Genomic DNA, 23,205 nt, shown 5'->3' with positions numbered 1-23,205 from the left:
CCTACAAAGAGACTTAGACTCCCACACAATAATAATGGGAGACTTTAACACCCCACTGTCAACATTAGACAGATCGAGACAGAAAGTTAACAAGGATACCCAGGAATTGAACTCAGCTCTGCACCAAGCAGACCTAATAGACATATACAGAACTCTCCACCACAAATCAACAGAATATACATTTTTTTCAGCACCACACCACACCTATTCCAAAATTGACCACATAGTTGGAAGTAAAGCTCTCCTCAGCAAATGTAAAAGAACAGAAATTATAACAAACTGTCTCTCAGACCACAGTGCAATCAAACTAGAACTCAGCATTAAGAAACTCACTCAAAACCGCTCAACTACATGGAAACTGAACAACCTGCTCCTGAATGACTACTAGGTACATAACGAAATGAAGGCAGAAATAAAGATGTTCTTTGAAACCAACAAGAACAAAGACACAACGTACCAGAATCTCTGAGACACATTCAAAGCAGTGTGTAGAGGGAAATTTATAGCACTAAATGCCCACAAGAGAAAGCAGGAAAGATCTAAAATTGACACCCTAACATCACAATTAAAAGAACTAGAAAAGCAAGAGCAAACACATTCAAAAGCTAGCAGAAGGCAAGAAATAACTAAAATCAGAGCAGAACTGAAGGAGATAGAGACACAAAAAACCCTTCAAAAAATTAATGAATCCAGGAGCTGGTTTTTTGAAAGGATCAACAAAATTAAAGAAAAAAAGAAGAATCAAATAGACGCAATAAAAAATGATAAAGGGGATATCACCACTGATCCCACAGAAATACAAACTACCATCAGAGAATACTACAAACACCTCTACACGAATAAACTAGAAAATCTAGAAGAAATGGATAAATTCTTGGACACATACACTCTCCCAAGACTAAACCAGGAAGAAGTTGAATCGCTGAATAGACCAATAACAGGATCTGAAATTGCGGCAATAATCAATAGCTTGCCGACCAAAAAGAGTCCAGGACCAGATGGATTCACAGCTGAATTCTACCAGAAGTACAAGGAGGAACTGGTACCATTCCTTCTGAAACTATTCCAATCAATAGAAAAAGAGGGAATCCTCCCTAACTCATTTTATGAGGCCAGCATCATCCTGATACCAAAGCCTGGCAGAGACACAACAAAAAAAGAGAATTTTAGACCAATATCCTTGATGAACATTGATGCAAAAATCCTCAATAAAATACTGGCAAACCGAATCCAGCAGCACATCAAAAAGCTTATCCACCATGATCAAGTGGGCTTCATCCCTGGGATGCAAGGCTGGTTCAACGTACGCAAATCAATAAATGTAATCCAGCATATAAACAGAATCGAAGACAAAAACCACATGATTATCTCAATAGATGCAGAAAAGGCCTTTGACAAAATTCAACAACCCTTCATGCTAAAAACTCTCAATAAATTAGGTATTGATGGGATGTATCTCAAAATAATAAGAGCTATCTATGAGAAACCCACAGCCAATATCATACTGAATGGGCAAAAACTGGAAGCATTCCCTTTGAAAACTGGCACAAGACAGGGATGCCCTCTCTCACCACTCCTATTCAACGTAGTGTTGGAAGTTCTGGCCAGGGCAATCAGGCAGGAGAAGGAAATAAAGGGTATTCAATTATGAAAAGAGGAAGTCAAATTGTCCCTTTTTGCAGATGACATGATTGTATATCTAGAAAACCCCATTGTCTCAGCCCAAAATCTCCTTAAGCTGATAAGCAACTTCAGCAAAGTCTCAGGATACAAAATCAATGTGCAAAAATCACAAGCATTCTTATACACCAATAACAGACAGAGAGCCAAATCATGAGTGAACTCCCATTCACAATTGCTTCAAAGAGAATAAAACACCTAGGAATCCAACTTACAAGGGATGTGAAGGACCTCTTCAAGGAGAACTACAAACCACTGCTCAATGAAATAAAAGAGGATACAAACAAATGGAAGGACATTCCACGCTCATGGGTAGGAAGAATCAATATCGTGAAAATGGCCATACTGCCCAAGGTAATTTATAGATTCAGTGCCATCCCCATCAAGCTACCAATGACTTTCTTCACAGAATTGGAAAAAACTACTTTAAAGTTCATATGGAACCAAAAAACAGCCCGCATCGCCAAGTCAGTCCTAAGCCAAAAGAACAAAGCTGGAGGCATCACGCTACCTGACTTCAAACTATACTACAAGGCTACAGTAACCAAAGCAGCATGGTACTGGTACCAAAACAGAGATATAGATCAATGGAACAGAACAGAGGCCTTAGAAATAATGTCGCATATCTACAACCATCTGATCTTTGAGAAACCTGAGAAAAAGAAGAAATGGGGAAAGGATTCCCTATTTAATAAATGGTGCTGGGAAAACTGGCTAGCCATATGTAGAAAGCTGAAACTGAATCCCTTTCTTACACCTTATACAAAAATTAATTCAAGATGGATTAAAGACTTACATGTTAGCCCTAAAACCATAAAAACCCTAGAAGAAAACCTAGGCATAACCATTCAGGACATAGGCATGGGCAAGGACTTCGTGTCTAAAACACCAAAAGCAGTGGCAACAAAAGCCAAAATTGACAAATGGGATCTAATTAAACTCAAGAGCTTCTGCACAGCAAAGGAAACTACCATCAGAGTGAACAGGCAACCTACAAAATGGGAGAAAATTTTCACAACCTACTCATCTGACAAAGGGCTAATATCCAGAATCTACAATGAACTCCAACAAATTTACAAGAAAAAAACAAACAACCCCATCAAAAAGTGGGCGAAGGATATGAACAGACACTTCTCAAAAGAAGACATTTATGCAGCCAAAAGACACATGAAAAAATGCTCATCATCACTGGCCATCAGAGAAATGCAAATCAAAACCACAATGAGATACCATCTCACACCAGTTAGAATGGCAATCATTAAAAAGTCAGGAAACAACAGGTGCTGGAGAGGATGTGGAGAAATAGGAACACTTTTACACTGTTGGTGGGACTGTAAACTAGTTCAACCCTTGTGGAAGTCAGTATGGCGATTCCTCAGGGATCTAGAACTAGAAATACCATTTGACCCAGCCATCCCATTACTGGGTATATACCCAAAGGACTATAAATCATGCTGCTATAAAGACACATGCACATGCATGTTTATTGCGGCACTATTCACAATAACAAAGACTTGGAACCAAGCCAAATGTCCAACAATGATAGACTGGATTAAGAAAATGTGGCACATCTACACCATGGAATACTATGCAGCCATAAAAAATGATGAGTTCATGTCCTTTGTAGGGACATGGGTGAAATTGGAAATCATCATTCTCAGTAAACCATCGCAAGGACAAAAGACCAAACACCGCATGTTCTGACTCATAGATGGGAATTGAACAATGAGAACACATGGACACAGGAAGGGGAACATCACACTCTCGGGACTGTTGTGCGGTGGGGGGAGGGGGGAGGGACAGCATTAGGAGATATACCTAATGCTAAATGGCAAGTTAATGGGTGCAGCACACCAGCATGGCACATGTATACCTATGTAACTAACCTGCACATCGTGCACATGTACCCTAAAACTTAAAGTATAATAATAATAAAAAAAAAAAGAAATAAGGTTTAATTTCTTGTGTGGGAAGACCCACAATAAACAAACATTAAACAAGATGCTTTCAAATAGTGGTAAGTGCCATGAAGGAAATAAATAAGGTGTTGTAGAAGAGAGTGGTGGTTTTCCAATTCTAGATGGGGTAATCAGGGAAGGGCTTTCCATGGAGGTGACTTCTAAGCTAAGAGATGTATGGTGAAGAGGAGGCTGCCAGTGCAGAGGGTCTGGGAAGAGCTTTCTGTGCAGAGGGAACAGCAAACAGCCATGCACCAGTGCAGGTAGTGGGATCATCTGCCTGGTGCAGGCATTGTGGGCACATTGTATATAGGAAATTTGAAAACAAAAGGAAAACCAACTAAAAGTTGGCCTTTTTTTCTTTCTTTTATTATTATTATTATTATTTTTGAGATGGAGACTCACTCCATCACCCAGACTGGAGTGCAATGACACGATCTCTGTTTGCTGCAACCTCCGCCTCCCAGGTTCAAGCAATTCTCCTGCCTCAGCCTCCCAAGTAGCTGGAATTACAGGCACCCACCACCACACCCAGCTAATTTATTTTATTATTTTTTTATTTTTAGTAGAGACAAGGTTTCGCCATTTTGGCCAGCCTGGTCGCAAATTCCTGGCCTCGGGTGATCCACCCGCCTCAGCCTTCTAAAGTGCTGGGATTACAGGCATAAGCCACCGTGCCCGGCCTGCTTTTCTTATTTTTTTTCCTCTTTTTGCCCTTATTTTATTTTTGTAGAGACGGGGTCTCACTGTGTTGCCCAGCCTGTTGTCGAACTCCTGGTTTCAAGCAGTCCCCCAGCCTTGACCTCTCAAAGCACTGGGATGACAGGCGTGAGCCACTGCACGCAGCGTGGTCTGCTTTTGATTACCACCATGCACCAGCAATTCTAACCAATAAAATACTGTGCCTTATTTCCCTCCCGCCCCATGTCACTGACATGAGGTATGTGCTATTCCCCATATTTTTGAAGTGTTGATTCCTGGATATGGGTCACAGGCTGTCTGCAATTTAAATTTAAACTTTGGATTCACTTTTAATTATAAAAATTATGAAGTGTTTTTCAAAAAATACTGAGTAAATTAAGGCTTCATGCTGAGGAAGTTTTGCTCTCCTCTGTGCTTTTGTAAGTAAAAAAATTGTATTGATTTAAGAAATTTAAGTGAACCAAGCCAATTATAAAATATTAAGAAATGGAAATTGAATAAAATCACCCATAAACCTACCATTTGAAAACAAATTTGGATAATATTTTGATGCATAATGCAAGTTTCTATTTCTCTTCCTCTTTTTTGGGGCAAGGGTCAGCTAACTAAACATTTGGTTTGATATTCTTCAGAATCAGGTTGTAACTCTATATATACATAGTTGTTTATATACTCTCTCTATATAGTATAGGCTTACTACTATAAAACCATGTATTATAGGTTTACTACTATAAAACCACTCCTGGTTGGCCTTTCATCTGTGGCAGGTACTTTTGACTGGGCTGCTAAAGTCAAGCTCCCTGTGCTTTTTTAAAAAAAAAAAAATCCTCAAAAATTAGTAAATATTGCCTGAGATCACCTGTTTTAACTCCAGTAAGGTTCTAGAGCAAGCATCTCATTCAGTCACGTGAAGGTGGCATACCTGGGCGGTGGTGGAACTCAGTTGCAGAACTGGGCTTCAAAAATATTCATAAGTCAGTCCTCATATTGGATTATGACTTTTTAGGAAACTTTTTTTTTCTTTTTTAAAATGAGACAGGGTCTGACTATGTTGCACAGGCTGGTCTTGAACTCCTGGGCCCAAGCAATCCACCTGCCTCGGCCTCCAAAAGTCCTGAGATTACAGGCATGAGCCACCGCACCCAGCCAGGATACTTTTGAATAGTTAAAAGTATTTTATCGTGATAATGTTTTCATTCAGTAAATGTTTATTATGTGTATTTCGACGTCCCTCTGCTAGGTGCTAAGGGGCATAAGATGATTAAAGGGGTTGTGAAAAGTCCAGTCTAACTGGGGTGAAAGAGGTAAGCAGGTAAATTAGACAGGGTGGAAGGACAGGGTAGAGTTTGGGAATGAAGCTCTGGGGCAGCACAGTGGGAGGAGTGCTCCTCCTGCCTTGGGGAGCAGGACAGGCCTTGCCTCTCCTTCTGGCTTCCTCTGTCACTATTCATCTCGCAGGCATTTCTGTCCTCTGCCACAAGTGCTCTTCCTCCCTGAGGACTTTTGCAGAAGTTCTTTCCTCTGCCTGGAGTGGATGCTTCCTTCTTGTCTCCACGCCTTGCTGATTGCTCCCCACTCTTTCATTCCCCACTTGCTGTGGTGTAGCCCCTCAGTGTGTGCTCTGCTTCCTGACATCATTTAGCACGGCTGCTGTGAAAGGATGACTTGCTTGATATTCCCCACCTCCACCCCAAGAGAATGCTTTCAGCTGTAACAGAAAACTGATAAACAAGTGGTTCAACAAATGGTGGTTTGTTCTCAAATATATAGGGGACTGGAGGTCAGTGGCCACTGGTGCTTGTTGAGCTGTCATCAGTGTCAGGATCATGTCTGTAGGATTCTCTTGTCCTTTCCCTCATGGTTGTAAGATGGCTGTCCCAGCTTCAAGTGCACCCACACTCAAGGCTGGGGGAAGGGATGGCTCTGGGTCTTTTCCTTTTTATCTGGAAAGCAAACTCCCAGAAGCTGGCAGCACACTTCTATGTGTGTGCTATTGTCCATCCCTGGCAGTAATTAGCTTTTTCAGCCACTCATAAGGACGAAAGGGAGAAGGGGGAGAGGTATTAAGACTAGTGTTATGTTTGCCATTCAACAATGCCGTCTACACTTCTCAAGACTGTAAGCTCCTTAAAGGCAGGGATTGTCTGTCCTTTTCTTCTTTGAATTCCCAGTGCCTTGCACAGTACCTCGCACATAGAGTGAATGGTGACAAGCATGTCAGAAAGAGAAGGTGGAATAAGGACCTTTCAGGAGAAGAGAATGTCGGATACAAAGGCATTGAGCTGAAAGAGCCTTCATTGTGTTTTTGGGAACATGTGACTGGAACATAGGCAGATGACAGACTACTGAAAACTGGAAAGCTCTGCATGTCATGTGAATTTGTCCTTCTGTCAGCAATGGGGAGTCATTGAAAAGTTTCAGGCCAGGGAGTGACACAATAGTATTTGTGGGTTAGGTTACTAACTGTGTTGAAAGTATAGGCTAAGAACTGGAAGAAGGGAGATTGGAATCAAGAAGATTAATTAACCATATCATACTGTGGTTTCATCAAGGAGAGTAAAAATAATTTGGAAGATTGGAAAATGTAATTTTAAAATAATCTAGAACAATGATCTCAAAGTAGGACCTTGGATCAGTAGCATCAGCATTACCTGGCACCTTGTTAGAAACGTAAATTCTTGGGATCCACGTTGAGCCTACTGAATCCGAAGCCCGGGGTAAGTTCCAGCAGTGTGAGTTCACAAGCCCTCCAGGTGACTGTGATCCACATGAAATCTTCAGAGCCACTGAACCAGAGCAATAGATGCTTAAGGGTGAAAGACAGCTTGAAGATCACCCAATCTGGTACAGCCAATCTGCATATTAGAATCACCTGGGGAGCTTTTTTACAAGGCAACTAAATTGCCCACGCCTTCTACTCCACACAGCAGAACAACTAAATCATGATCTTGGGGGCTGGGACCCGTGCATCAAATTATTTCCAATGATCTCAAGTGTTTCCAATGAGCAGCCAGGTCTGAGAACCATTGGTCTTATCTAACCTCTATTGATGGGGAAACTCAGGATTCAAAGAGGAGTTACTCAAGGGCATATAGCAAGCTCAGGTAAGAACTGGGTCCTTGAATCAATTTCATAAGCTGGCATCTCCATGAATGCCTTAAACACTATCCCAACTTTTTAATTTTTTAATTATTTTTAAAACTTTTGTGGCAACATAGTAGGTATATATGTTCTATCCTAACTTTTTAATGATTTGCCTGAAGATAATCACAGTGACAAATACAACTGCCAAATTTTTAGAAGAAAAATAGGTTACAGACATTATGAAAAAGTCAGTTCTCTTTTACATGAACACTATTACACACTTTAAAAAGTTATCCTTTTTGTAAAGATTTTGTAAGAATACATATTAACAATAATGAAAAGAATATAAATACAATAGGGTAGATAGTGCTTTGTTCTTTGTGTGTATAAGTAATAACCCTTTTTTCAAACTCTAGATGGAGCTCTTTGGTTTTTATATATTCTTTTATTTATAATTTGGAAAGTCTTTGTTTTAAAAGAAGAAGCTATTTTGGGATTTTTTTTAAAAACATTAAAAATTTTATAATAAGTATTCTCAATATTTCTCAGCTCTCCTTTCCTTGTTGTTTCACAGCCATATAGATAAAGAGTTACATTTTTTTTGTTTGTTTAATTGCTGGACCAAATCCAAATTCAGGCTTCAGAGAGTCATTTTTCAAATCCATCTTAAAGTTGTATTTTATCTCATAGTATTTAACGAATGGGATAAGTTTCCCACGTTTATTGTTTGTGATAGGTCTCAAAGTTGAAATAGAATTTGTGTAAGATGGATCTCCCTTTATGAATAATGCCTGGAGAGAAAGTCTCTGAGGATATTGTAGCTGTTGCTATAGTAATTCCTTTAGCTATTTTTACCCCACTGTGTACAAAGGAGTGTTAACAGCTACCTTCTTGTAACATAAATGAAACATTTTGCTGCTGCTTCTTTTTCATTTCCTTTTTACTAGCTCAGTATTCTCTCTTCTATTGGAAGTGCACTTGGAGCAAAATTCCCAAAATATGAGGCCTGTTGTTTTTAATGGTATAAGCCTATGGTGTGGTTCCTAGGCCAGCAGCAGCACCGTGGATATCACCTGGAAGTTTGTTAGAAATGCAGATTCTCGGCTCCCACCCTAGACGTACTGAATCAGAAACCCTGGGGATGGAGCCCAACAATCTGTGTTGAACCACTGGTATAGGCTGTTTTGAAACGATAAAAATCCTGTACTCACCGGAACCTACATAAAAAAATTTCCTCCTGTACAGGCCAGGCATGGTGGCTCACACCTCTAATCCCAGCACTTTTGAAGGCCAGCGGGGGAAGATTGCTTGAGCCTAGGAGTTGGAGACCAGCCTGGGCAACATAGGGAGATGCCCGTCTCAACAACAACAACAAAAATCAAAAAGTTAGCCGGGTGTTGTGGTGCACACCTGTGGTCCCAGCTGCTTAGGAGACTAAGGTGGGAGGATTGCTTGAGCCTGAGAAGTCAAGGCTGCGGTGAGTCGTGATCACTGCACCCCAGTCTGGAGCCAGAGTGAGACCCTGTCTCAGAAAAGAAAAAGAAAAATTACTCTGTACAGTCACTTTTGCTCGTTTTGGATTTGTCCAGTGCTTTTCAAATCACCCAGGGCTTTTGTTAAAAGGAATAATTTTCATTCAGTAAGTTTGAGGTGGAGCCTGATATTCTGCCTCTAACAAACTCCCAAACAGTATGGATTTTGCTTGTCCCCGGATCACATTTTGAGTGGTGAGGCCAAATAGCACATAGTAAGGCCATACCCATGCCTGCATGTGAGTTATCTATGATTTATGTGTATATGCTTTTGATTTAGTATACCTAAAGTCAGTTTTTCCTTTTCAATCACAGTGGGAAGAGACAGTTTCTAGAATGTAATGCTTTCTTGTCTAATTGTAAGTGACTCAATCATATTAAATGCTACAAGAGGGTATTGTTTGCCAGGATCTGTCTCTGAGACCCTCTATTATAATCAGCAGTGGACACCCTTGAAAACTACATTATTTAAAAAACTGAGACTCATTCATAGCATTATGAAGTCAGAGAGAAAGTCCTGAAGTTTGAAGATGTTTTCAGACAAAATAATTTCAGACAAAAAGAAGTGGTTCATAAATGTTTGTTATCGGCTGGGGACGGTGGCTCACGCCTGTAATCCCAGCACTTTGGGAGGCCGAGGTGGGGTGGATCACCCGAGGTCAGGAGTTTGAGACCAGCCTGGCCAATGTGGTGAAACCCTGCCTCTACTAAAAATACAAAAAATTAGCCGGGTGTGTTGGTGGATGCCTGTAATGTCAGCTACTAGGGAGGCTGAGGCAGGAGAATCGCTTGAACCCAGGAGACAGAGGTCGCAGTGGGCCGAGATTTCACCATTGCACTCCAGCCTGGGCACCAAGAGCAAAACTGTCTCAAAAAAAAAAAAAAAGTTATCATTCACTTATTCTCATTATTTACTGAGCATCTGCCATGGGGAGCATTGTGCTAGGCACTTTAGGAAATTTTTTAAAAAAGGAAAAAGTCCTTGACCTTGAGGAGATAACAATCTAGCTGAGGCAATAAAACTCATGCCCGTGAAAGTTAATTACCAAAATAGGGAGTATTCTGTCAAATGGTAAAGAAGTGTGGTAGAATTTCGGAAGACCGAAGGATAGCTGATGGCTGGTAAGGCTGAAAGAGGGATCTGACTTGGGCTTTGGAGCGTGTGTAGAACTGAGACATTCAGAGGAGAGGGAAGGTGGGGGAATGCTTCATGGAAGAGACATGGCATGGGTCAGGGTGAAGCTTCTAGGAGTGAATCATGGATGCACACAGGAACTGGGGAGAAGTTCAGATGACATGGATCTTAACTTCTTGTCTAGGAGCCAGATTGGTGAGGATTTAACTGCCAGGCTTTTGAGTTTTGACTTAATCCCTTGTGCACCAAGGAATCATTGAAGAATGCTTTCAGCTGGGGGCAGGGTGACCCAATCATAATGATGACTTAGGAGGAGTCATTAATGGAATATTCAGGATGAATTCAAATGACAGACTGGAGGCTGAAACACTTGTTGGTAGGCACCTCACTGGGTACACAGGGAAGAGAGAAGACTGCAGGAAATACAGTAAGGAAGAGAACTGGCAAAGGGACAATATCAACTGAAAATATAAACAGATTAATAGAAGTTAAGAAAAATTAATTCATATGAATGGGAACCACGGGTGTTTGGGACCACATGTTTGTCCTTTTGAGGTGCCTCTTGTGGCAAACAGCGTTTTTTTGTTTTTTTGTTTTGTTTTGTTTTGTTTTTAGTTCTGGGATACATGTGCAGAACTTGCAGGTTTGTTAGATAGGTATACATGTGCCATGGTGGTTTGCTGCACCCATCAACCTGTCATCTAGTTTTTAAGCCCCACACATTAGGTATTTGTCCTAATGCTCTCCCTCCCTTTGCCCCTCACCCCCGTGACAGGCCCGGGTGTGTGATGTTCCCCTCCCTGTGTCCATGTGTTCTCATTGTTCAGCTCCCACTTATGAGTGAGAACTTGGGGTATTTGGTTTCTGTTCCTGTGTTAGTTTGCCGAGAATGATGGCTTCCAGCTTCATCCATGTCCCTGCAAAGGACATGAACTCATTCCTTTTTATGGCTGTATAGTATTCCATGGTGTATATGTGCTACATTTTTTTTTATCCAGTCTATTATTGATGGGCATTTGGATTGGTTCCAAGTTGTTGCTATTGTAAATAGTGAAACAGCCTTACTTTCTAACTGACCATGTTGGAGACACTGTATAGGCTAGTTGATTTCAGTGGTATTACCTTGCTAATGATTTGAAGTTGATATATTATTTCACTCACATTTACCTTTTTGGTTTTGTATCTCCCTTTAGGGTCCTCTGCCTTATTTCCTGCAATCATGAATATGTTTTGAATACTGCTAGTCACAAATTCCAAAGCTGGCCATTCATTGTTAGTTAGTACTTTCAGAACAATTGTCTTAAAATTTTAGATCTAGAAGGGACCTGAGAGGTCATCTGGTCTGTCTCTCTCTCTCTCTCTCACTCTCTCCCTCTCTCTCTCTCTCTCTCTGTGTCTCTCTCTCTCTCTCTGTCTCTCTGTCTCTCACTCTCTCTCTCTCTGTCTCTCTCACACACACACACACACACACACACATTAGAGACAACCAAAGTCCTCTAAGACTTGAGGCAGAGGAAAATACACGTGAAGGGAATACTACATGATGCCCCATCCATGTTAAGATGGTTCACAGAGCTGATCTGACCTGATCATTGGTGCCTTAGACTGGAGAGGAGACTGGGTGCCAGGACAGCAAACCAGTCTTCCTGTTAGTTTCCTCCCTACCCCTGCCCCAAGGGAAAGTCAGTGCATCTTGGACTCTGGATGAAGGAATCTTCTGGCAGGAAATCCAAGGAGTTTATATATATATATTTTAAATCAATGATTACCGGCCATTTTGCAGAGGGTTATCTCTCTAAAAGTCCTAGAAACCCATGTGAGCATATTGAATCAGAGCTATTCAGCCTGACTTGTTGCAGAAAACATACTGCCTTAATCCACCAAAACACACACATGTGACACTGCATTCTAAAAGTTTGAAGTTTTAAATTCAGTTTAAACAACCAATCCAGCAACATCAGACCCTGGTCCATTGACTTAGTGGTGCCTCATTCTTAATGCTCTTATCTAGGTGCAGCCTCAATTACTGCCTGGTTGGTCAGTCAAGGAAACCAAAGTGTGTGCGCTCCACTTGACCATGGTGTTGTCAGAGAGCACCCAGAGGGCCATGTAGTCTCCGATACAGCGTGAGCTGATGCATTTGATTATTATCTGTGTCCTCTGGGCAAGCATTTATTCATTCCACAAATATTATAAAGTATCTGCTATATGTCAGGCAGAGTGTTGGCAACTGTGGATACAAAGATGAGTAATATAGTCTCTGCCCTCAAGGACTTGAGGAGAGATGGATGGGTAGACACACAAGAATGTGTATACAGAATGAAGCAAGACATGGAGGATTTGATCCAGAAAACTCTTGAGACTGAATAAAGGATTTTAACCTTTGTACAAACTGAGATCCTCCTGTTTCCCTTGTCAATGCCAAGGCGACCTACGTTCAGATACTGTGACTTTAAAAAAATTGCTCATTATCATGTCCACATCTCCAGTTTGGCTGACACATCTGTCCTTGTGAAATATGCCAAGCACAGGATAAGATAATCTCTGAATTTGGACCCAGTCAAGTGCTTGAGTTCAATGCCAAGATGGTTAGGCTACCTTGCTACTCACCTTGAAGATTTCTCATAATGATGGAAACTTACTTCAAGATTCTATAGCAATTTGGCTTTTGTATCCCCACCTTCCATGCACCCCCACCTCCATTTCTTAGTCTCACATTTGCCACCCCAGTTCGCTGGCAATGCTTGTCTCACAAGGCTAACAGATGTAGCTCACAGGCCAGGAGGGCAGCAGGCCCTCTTGATAAAGGACTCTATTTTAAAATTTATTTTAATTTTTCTTTTTTTGTGTGAGGTATTTTCCAGTAAAAACCAGAAAACCTGCTGGGCAAATTCTGAAAAAGCTGTAACTTTTTTTTTTTTTTTTTTTTTTTTTTTAATGCTTCAGGCAATTCCATTTGATCTGGCCATCACCAAAGCTACTGGTAATCCATAGGACCCTTCCTCATTACGGCGTCTATCGACCTGTGACCTTTTGCCTCCGGCTCTTACTGAACAAAAAAGGCATCCAATGTATCACCACTCATTTCCTCAGCAGTCTGCTATATTTAGTTTGTCAAAGTGTTTTTGGATCTTGATGCAATTATCTAATGTTCATTATTTTTCCTAGCTCATCAACTGAGAAATTTGATAAGGATCATTTCTATATCATTGTCCAAATAATTGATGACAGCTTTGAACAGGACAGGGCCCAGGAGCACAGTCTAGACAACACCCTCCTCTGATACATTTATAATCATATCTGAAAAGATATAATGGTGGTAATCTTTTGGACATTGTATTACAAAAAATCTCAGATCCAGAGAAAAGACAGGGAATAGCGTAATACCCACATTTAGATTTCACAGTTGTAGTATTTTTCTATATTTGTATCACAAATGTTATATAGATACAGATTTTTTTTCTGATTTGGAAAAACTTGCTGTAAGAGACATTTGAGGGAGGAACTATGGAGGCATTTGAATATGGCCTGGATATGAAAGAACATTAAGGAATTAGTATTATATTTGTTATGTGTGATATCATCATGGTTATGTAGGAAAATGTCTTTATTTTTTATAGCTGTATACTGAAGTATTTGGGTGAAATGTTATGATATCCATAATTTTATTTAAATACTTTGGGCTTTTATAAACAATAATCCAGAGGGAAGAGAGTTGTGTAGGAGCTATCTAAAGAGGTTCAGAGAGAATGGCTAATTGTTTATCAGTCTGTGATGGAATTGTTTTGAGTCTGGAATATTTTGATAAGTTCTAAATAATAAGCCAATTTTAAAAAATTACCACATAATATGAAAGACGGAAGTCTTCATCCTGTTCTTGGGCCCCATGCCACCCCAGAGCCTCATTCCATCCCATTTCTCCATCCCAATTATTACTGTAATTTTTTATAAAAATTGTTTCTATATTTTGATGTACATTTCTTAAAATTGTTTTGTCAAAATATTCACTTTTTCCATTGTCGTCAGACAAAACCACTGTGTCAAATCTGCTATATCCAGGCCAGGCACAGCGGCTCACACTTGTAATCCCAGCACTTTGGGAGGTTGAGGTGAGCAGATCACTTGAGGTCAGGAGTTCAAGACCAGCCTGGCCAACATGGTGAAACCCTGTCTCTACTAAAAAAATTAAAAAATCACCCAGGCGTGGTGGTACACGCCTGTAATCCCAGCTACTCGGGAGGCTGAGGCAGGAGAATCACTTAAACCGGGAAGCAGAGGTTGCAGTGAGCAGAGATCACGACACTGCACTTCAGCCTAGGCCACAAAAGGAGACTCCGTCTCAAAACCAAACAAAATAAAATAGAATAGAATAAAATAATAAAATAATCTGTCCAATAAATGTCCAATAAAGGAAAAAAGCCACATGAACAGTGAGTTAGAAACCATAAAAAGTAATTGGATATTACCAAGAGAAGTGTTATTAATATAATTTCAGATACATTACTGGGATAATATTTAGACAGGTATAGTAGAGCCATTATTGTTATATATCAGCTGAGTTATTTTAAAATAGATATGATAGTAATCATTGAATTAAAGAAACCCAATTTTAAAAAGAGAAAGAGCAGTGAAAATGAACATACAGTATCTCTTGAGAAAATGTAAAATGGATGATAAAACAGGAACACTGTACAGGGTGTATTATAGATAACACATTAATTGTAATTGTATTAGAAATAGAATTTTAAGTATTGCCATTTTCTGGATAGCTGAGGATGACAAAGTCAAAATTTTTAGTGCATGCTTTCACTTAAATGGCCTATAAAATAGACAACTGAGGTGAAACACTGGTAAGATGAGCCAAAGCTTTATTTTTGGCATCATTTTCCTTTAAACCTGTTGGGATTTGTAAAGCTTGGTTTTGCTGCCCAAAGAACCAATCAGGAGTGTTACAGAAGAATTTTTCTACCTAAATAATTTTGAATGCTATTCTTTCTAAAGTATGTTATACTTATCGCTTACTTTTTTCCCCACAGAATGGAAGCTATTTAGCAGAGGTTTGCCTTTTTCTGATGACTCCAGTAGATAATTTCAGCAGTGAATCTTCCAGGGCTAATTAGCATGTGTGGTGCCATTGGAGTTGTGTGCTTGCGTTCTTGGGTCCTGGTGTGTTGTTCCTCTTCGTTAGGTCTGTCTGATTTTGTTCTGTTTCTTTGATGCTTGGAGCACACCCATGAGAGCCTCCCCTATCCCCCTTTGACTTCAGTTTCAAATTTATGGACATTACTGAAATAAATACACACATGCTCACCTTCATTTGGATCCTACATCAAAATATGTGATAAACAATCCTCAGCCTCTGGAATTTTTTTTTTAAGAGGAGGTCTTGCTATGTTGGCCATGCTGGCCTCGTGCAACCCTCCTGCCTTGGGTTCCCAAAGTGCTGAGATTACAGGCATGATCCACTTCACCTGGCCAACCTCTAGGAATTTGATGTAAGTCTAGCTACTACCTACCAGCCATATCCATGTACTCTAGACAACATTTTCGACAAACAGTGCACAGGAAAGGCCCATGAAACTTATGGTTTTTTTTCCATAGAGAAAAATATTGCCTTCTATTTCTATAAGTTAATTTTATTTTTTAATAATTCTAATAATGAAATAATACCTGCATGTTAAGAGTCAAACAGTGCTACAAATTTTAAAAAACCAGCAACTACTGCCTCTTCAACCCATCCCATCCCACTCCTCAACAATAGTTTTAGCTATTTTTTTGAGTATTCCTCCTAATTTCAAAATAACTGGTATCTCTTAAATCATTAACTTTAGATATTATCTGGTGACTTTTTACTGTGATAGACAAATCTATTGGTGTCCTATTATGATAGATGAAGATGTGACTCTTATACTACTCTTTCCTTCCCTCATTTCCTCATTATGCTTTTATATGGCTTTTGGTTAATGCATCAGCAGTCAGTTTTTTTATTTTTAGAACTATGTAAGTTGTGTCCTAAGGTGCCCTCAAGGAGGAATCTGGCTCCAGTTGTTCATTTCTTCTTTTTATTTTGAGACAGACTCTTACTCTGTTGCCCAGGCTGGTGCGCAGTGGCGCGATCTTGGCTCACTGTAACCTCCACCCCTTGAGTTGAAGTGATTCTTCTGCCTCAGCCTCCCAAGTAGCTGGGATTACAGGTGTGTGCCACCATGCCCGGCTCATTTTTGTATTATTAGTAGAGATGGGGTTTCACTATGTTGGCCAGGCTGGTCTTGAACTCCCAGCCTCAAGCAGTCTGCCTGCCTCTGCCTCCCAAAGTGCTGGGATTACAGGCGTGAGCCACCAAGCCTGGCCAGTTCATTTCTTCTTTTAGCATTTGGTAATACTTGGTTGCCAATTCCAGGTGATAGAAAAAACTTTACCTCCAAATGCTGTTGCAAAAATTTTTCTTACAACAGTTTTTTTTTTTTTTAAATCACAGAACAGACACCATCTCTTAGGCGGTTGGAAGTATGTGCATATCTCCAGCTAGATGGGAAAATCTTGTGACCAGGGATTGTAATATTACTTTGGGATTGTAATATGACTTTGTAAAGAACAGGGATTTTTAAAAGGAAAGGTTAGGATTTGGATAGGCAAAAGGAAGGAGGATATACTTTATACTTTTGCTCTCTTGACCTTATCTGAAGGCCTGGAACTCCTGTAATGAAGTAGTTACGCAGTCAAAGGTGGGAGGAGGGTCTGTTAGCATCTGTCTGCAAGTCTCAGTAATTCTCCACTGCCTGACACAGTCACAGGGAAATGGCAGGGCTCTCTTTGTTTATTTACTGGAGTGGCTGGTTGTACTGGGAGGCTATCAAGACTATCGGGAGGGTTGGGCATTTCATACTCTTTGGGCTGCCTTATGTGTGTATGTGACAGATCCTGGGCCGGGACCTCTGAGCCAGAGCTCCTCTCAAGGTTAACTTTGTACATCCCCCTCCCCATATGTGATCAGCAGGGGACAGGCTGGAGTGCATGAGCCGGAGTGCACATTCCCAAAGGTTCATGCTGGCCTTCCTTCGTGTCTGTTGTCCAGCCCCAAATACGACCCTTTTAGTCTCATAAAACTGCTCAGAAGGGCTTCAAACATAAAGAAATACAGTCCACAGCTTTCCTCCCCATACCGAAGATAGCGAATGGAATATGGTAATGTTATCGCGGGGCGAGCTGTTACCATCTACTAAGAGCCCTAGTTCCTGATGGCCAAATGCACATCTTCTCTATTAAGCAAATTTATCTGCCAAAAAGCTGTGTTATGCCAAAAAGTTATGCCCACAAATTTAGGAGACTATCTTGTGTCATTTGTGGTTGTATAAGAATCACAATGTGGTGTTGGTTGCTAAATACATTATTAACCTGTTTGAGAGCAAGTCTGTTGTTTTCTTTGTTCATGAAGGTCAGTTTTCACTAGTAGAAGTGTTACAAATTTAACTTGAGGATCTTAGTTTTTTTTTTTCCTGTAAGAGCTTTTTTCACCCCTTTCATTAGTAATTCTAAAAATTGTGAACTGGAAATTTTAATAATAGAGTAAGTAAATCTAAGCTTCTTTGGAAGTTGTACTTGTCAGTTCTATTTTTCTGTTTCTTAGGAAACAAGTTAAAAACAGCTTTTTGGTTCTTAATACATTTCTAATTACAGTTCTTTCTCCTCTTTAAGGGTCTTGTTTTTCTTTAAAAAGGTGCAGTTTTCTTTCCCTGTACTAATTGGAATGTTGGTTTTAAAAATTGATATTCTTGGGTTGGGTGTGGCGGTTCACACCTGTAATCCTACCACTTTAGGAGGTTGAGGGAGGAGGATCTCTTGAGCCTAGGAGTTCAAGATCAGCCTAGTCAACATAGGGAGACCCCATCTCTACAAAAATAAAAAATACAATTAGCCAAGGATGGTGGGATGTGTCTGTAGTCCCAGCTACTCAGGAGGCTGAGGCAGGAAGGATCCCTTGAACCCAGGAGTTTGAGGCTGCAGTGAGCTATAATTCTGCCACTGCACTTCAGCCTGGGTAACAGAGCGAGGTCCTGTCTCTAGAAAAATAAAAATTATATTCCCTCCAACCATGGTCATTAAAAAAATATATATATGTATATAAATATACACATGTATATGTATTTGCTTGCAAAGAGACAAAAGTCGTTACTTCAAGCAAAGCTTTTAAAATTAAAGATGTTTCATATGATCATGTGCTTTGTTTATGAACACATTTGTACCAACTGAAGTGTTGGCCTTGGTTGAATTTCCTTCTTTTCTCCAAATCATCAAAATTGATGAAATGTCAATCATGTTGAACGATTTTTCACAATAATGTGTGTAACCCACGGCAATGAAGGGTGCGAAGAAAAATTTAGCTTCCACACCTGGAGTGGGAGCAGTATGTGGATGAGTAGAATAAATTGAACTCTACTAATCTCTTTTTTTCTTTTATTTATTTATTTATTATTATACTTTAAGTTCTAGGGTACATGAGCACAATGTGCAGGTTTCTTACATATGTATACATGTGCCATGTTGGTTAGCTGCCCGCCACCCACCGACAGGCCCCCGTGTGTGATGTTCCCTGCCCTGTGTCCATGTTTTCTTATTGTTAAATTCCCACCTATGAGTGAGAACATGCAGTGTTTGGTTTTCTGTTCTTGTGATAGTTTGCTGAGAATAATGTTTCTCAGCTTCATCCATGTCCCTGCAAAGGACATGAACTTATCCTTTTTTATGGCTGCATAGTATTCCATGGTGTATATGTGCCACATTTTCTTAATCCACTCTATCATTGATGGACATTTGGGTTGGTTCCAAGTCTTTGCTATTATGAATAGTGCCACAATGAACATACGTGTGCATGTGTCTTTATAGCAGCATGTTTTATAATCCTTTGGGTATATAGCCAGTAATGGGATCGCTGTGTCTAATGGTATTTCTACTTCCAGGTCCTTGAGGAATCGCCACACTGTCTTCCACAATGGTTGAACTAATTTACACTTCCACCAATGTGTAAAAGCGTTCCTATTTCTCCACATCCTCTCCAGCATCTGTTGTTTCCTGACTTTTTAATGATTGCCATTCTAACTGGTGTGAGATGGTATCTCATTGTGGTTTTGATTTGCATTTCTCTGATGACCAGTGATGATGAGCATTTTTTCATGTGTCTGTTGGCTGCATAAATGTCTTCTTTTGAGAAGTGTCTGTTCATATCTTTTGCCCACTTTTTGATGCGGTTGTTTTTTTCTTGTAAATTTGTTTGAGTTCATTGTAGATTCTGGATATTAGCCCTTTGTCAGATGGGTAGATTGCAAAAATTTTCTCCCATTTTGTAGGTTGCCTGTTCACTCTGATGGTAGTTTGTTTTGCTGTGCAGAAGCTCTTTAGTTTAATTAGATCCCATTTGTCTATTTTGACTTTTGTTACCATTGTTTTTGGTGTTTTAGACATGAAGTCCTTGCCCATGCCTATGTCCTAAATGGTATTGTCTAGGTTTTTTTCTAGGGTTTTATGGTTTTAGGTCTAATATGTAAGTCTTTAATCCATCTTGAATTAATTTTTATATAAGGTGTAAGGAAGGGATCTAGTTTCAGCTTTCTACATACGGCTAGCCAGTTTTTCCAGCACCATTTATTAAATAGGGAATCCTTTCCCCATTGCTTGTGTCTGTCAGGTTTGTCAAAGATCAGATGGTTGTAGATGTGTGGTGTTATTTCTGAGGGCTCTGTTCTGTTCCATTGGTCTGTATCTCTGTTTTGGTACCAGTACCATGCTGTTTTGGTTACTGTAGCCTTGTAGTATAGTTTGAAGTCAGGTAGCATAATGCCTCCAGCTTTGTTCTTTTGGCTTAGGATTGTCTTGGCAATGCAGACTCTTTTTTGGTTCCATATGAACTTTAAAGTAGTTTTTTCCAATGCTGTGAAGAAGGTCATTGGTAGCTTGAGGGAGATGGCATTGAATCTATAAATTACCTTGGGCAGTATGGCCATTTTCACGATACTGATTCTTCCTATCCATGAGCATGGAATGTTCTTCCATTTGTTTGTGTCCTCTTTTATTTTGTCGAGCAGTGATTTGTAGTTCTCCTTGAAGAGGTCCTTCACATCCCTTGTAAGTTGGATTCCTAGGTATTTTATTCTCTTTGAAGCAATTGTGAATGGGAGTTCACTCATGATTTGACTGTTTGTCTGTCATTGGTGTAGAGGAAAGCTTGTGATTTTTGCACAATGATTTTGTATCCTGAGACTTTGCTGAAGTTGCTTATCACCTTAAGGAGATTTTGGCCTGAGACGATGGAGTTTTCTAAATATATAATCATGTCATCTGCAAACAGGGACAATTTGACTTCCTCTTTTCCTAATTGGATACCCTTTATTTATTTTTCTTGCCTGATTGCCCTGGCCAGAACTTCCAACACTATGTTGAATAGGAATGGTGAGAGAGGGCATCCTTGTCTTGTGCCGGTTTTCAAAGGGAATGCTTCCAAGTTTTTGCCCATTCAATGTGATATTGGCTGTGGGTTTGCTATAAATAGTTATTATTATTTTGAGATATGTTCCATCAATACCTAGTTTATTGAGAGTTTTTAGCATGAAGGGCTGTTGAATTTTGTCAAAGGCCTTTTCTGCATCTATTGAGATAATCATGTGGTTTTTGTCTTTGGTTCTGTTTATGTGATGGATTACATTTATTGATTTGTGTATGTTGAACCAGCCTTGCATCCCAGGGATGAAGCTGACTTGATCGTGGTGGGTAAGGTTTTTGATGTGCTGGTGGATTCTGTTTGCCAGTATTTTATTGAGGATTTTCACATCGGTGTTCCTCAGGGATATTGGTCTAAAATTCTCTGTTTTTGTTTTGTCTCTGCCAGGCTTTTGTATCAGGATGATGCTGGGCTCAAGAAATGAGTTAGGGAGGATTCCCTCTTTTTCTATTGATTAGAATAGTTTCAGAAGGAATGGTACCAGCTCTTCTTTGTATCTCTGTTAGAATTTGGCTGTGAATCTGTCTGGTCCTGGACTTTTTTTGGTTGCTAGGCTATTAATTATTGCCTCAATTTCAGAGCCTGTTACTGGTCTTTTCAGAGATTCAACTTCTTCCTGGTTTAGTCTTGGGAGGGTGTATGTGTCCAGGAATTTATCCATTTCTTCTAGATTTTCTAGTTTATTTATGTAGAGGTGTTTATAGTATTCTGTGATGGTAGTTTGTATTTCTGTGGGATCACTGGTGATATCCCCTTTATCATTTGTTATTGCGTCTATTTGATTCTTCTCTCTTTTCTTCTTTATTAGTCTTGCTAGCAGTCTATCAATTTTGTTGATCTTTTCAAAAAACCAGCTCCTGGATTCATTGATTTTTTTGAAGCATTTTTTGTATCTCTATCTCCTTCAGCTCTGCTCTGATCTTAGTTATTTCTTGCCTTCTCCTAGTTTTTGAATTTGTTAGCTCTTGATTCTCTAGTTGTTTTAACTGTGATCTCCCAAAGTGCTGGGATTACAGGCATGAGCCACTGTGCCTGGCCTGTTTCTACTTTTTTACTGTAAATTTACTGATTATCAAACTAATACATATTGTGGTAGAAACTGCCAGTTATTTCCCAACATGCATCTGTTCCCTTTTTTCTTTAGTAATAGAAACCCTGAACTTGTGCTGTACACATGGTCCCTACTATGGTCTGAATGTTTGTGTCCCTATAAAATCATATGTTGAAATCTGTTCCCCAGTGTGATGGTATTAGGAAGTGGGGCCTTTTGGTAGATGATCAGGTCATAAGGGCAGAGCTCTCACAATTGGGGTCAGCACCCTTATGATAGGCCTTGGAGAGCTCTCACACCCCCTTTACCATGTGAGGATACATTGAAGGCACCATCCGTGAGGAACAGGCCCTTATCAGGCACTGAATCTATTGGTGCCTCAATCTTGGAATTCCTGGTACCCAGAATTGTGAGCAATGCATTTCTGTTGTTTATATAAAGTACCCAGTCTAAGGTATTTTGTTTAGTAGCCCAAACTGACTAAGACATCCCCCTAGCATAAGGACCATATTTCTTAGCCTCTTTGAAGCTTGTATGGCCACCAATGAGATGTGAATGAAAATAATGGATGCAGTGTCTCAGTTATGCCCTTAAAGGGAAAGGGTGTGCCCTCCACTATTTTCTTTCCTCTTTCTTGCCGGAATGTGAAGACAGGAATTGGAGCAGCCATCTTGAACTGTGAGATGGAAGCCGTACATTGAAGGTGGCAGAGCAACCAAATAGAAGGACCAAGTGTCCCTGATGGTTGTTAAGCTGTCATACCAGCTGTGGACTGCTGTCTGAACTTTTGCAGGACAGAGGAATACACTATTTAAGTCTGTTGTAACATCTGAATTGCTCTGTATTCTAATATAATACTTGTTTTAGAACACTTGGAACAACAGAAAATTATTTTTGTTAAGGCAGGAAAAATCTTATGTGTAATTCTCTCACCCAGAGTCAGTCATGTGTTAACTGACATCTTAGTGGATGTTGTAGCATGCTTCCCTCAGCCTCATCCCCACCTCTACCTTCACGATGACATGCTCAGTTGCTCAGTGCTTGGAGTGTTAGCTCCTAATGGTTCTATCCAGGAATTGACCTTGGCCTCAGGGTGGCAGCCTGCATCCAAGAATTTGTTGTTGAGAGGCTACCAAAGTCCAGTCTTCTTGTTTCAGTTTGGACAACTCTGAAGGGCCATCCTAGCTCTACAGCTCGATGTAGAAATGGCCAAGGTCTCTGTTGCAACTGCATTACAGTTCACCTCTCCCTCTGTCAATCCAGCTTCCCTCTCCTCTCACAGGCACTGTTCCCAAGGGCACTTCACAACAAACCCGCATGCAAATTTCAGAATCTATGTGCTAGGCAACCTGACCTATGACATATACAGATTTAGAGATTTGGGATTATAATAGTTTTTCACTAAATATTTTGCTGGGTAGTCTCCACTTGCCTTTCCAGACACATTCCACTGCCCTCCATCCACCTCTGTTCTGGGAGGCTGACCATGATGGGATACATTAATGAGTTCCTTTGCCCTCTACCTTCCAGTTGAATGCTGCCAGTGAAAGGCACTGATAAGAGATCAGATG

The 23,205-nt window shown here is 40.1% G+C and overlaps 1 protein-coding gene and 1 non-coding gene across 6 annotated transcripts in view; one reads left to right on the top strand and one right to left on the bottom strand.

Annotated features, from left to right (window-relative positions):
- ACYP2 (acylphosphatase 2) overlaps positions 1 to 23,205 on the top strand; it is a 343,289-nt gene that overhangs the window by 196,015 nt on the left and 124,069 nt on the right. The gene's annotated exons all lie outside the window — the stretch shown is intronic.
- On the bottom strand, positions 12,941 to 13,004 carry LOC112132165 (U7 small nuclear RNA). The gene has a single exon (XR_002913973.1). It is a non-coding gene; the product is annotated as a U7 small nuclear RNA (small nuclear RNA).

This window comes from Pongo abelii, chromosome 12, assembly GCF_028885655.2.
Source record: "Pongo abelii isolate AG06213 chromosome 12, NHGRI_mPonAbe1-v2.0_pri, whole genome shotgun sequence".
Lineage (NCBI taxonomy): Eukaryota > Metazoa > Chordata > Mammalia > Primates > Hominidae > Pongo > Pongo abelii.
Note: the sequence above shows the minus strand (reverse complement) of the source record. Positions and strands in the feature narration are given on the sequence as shown.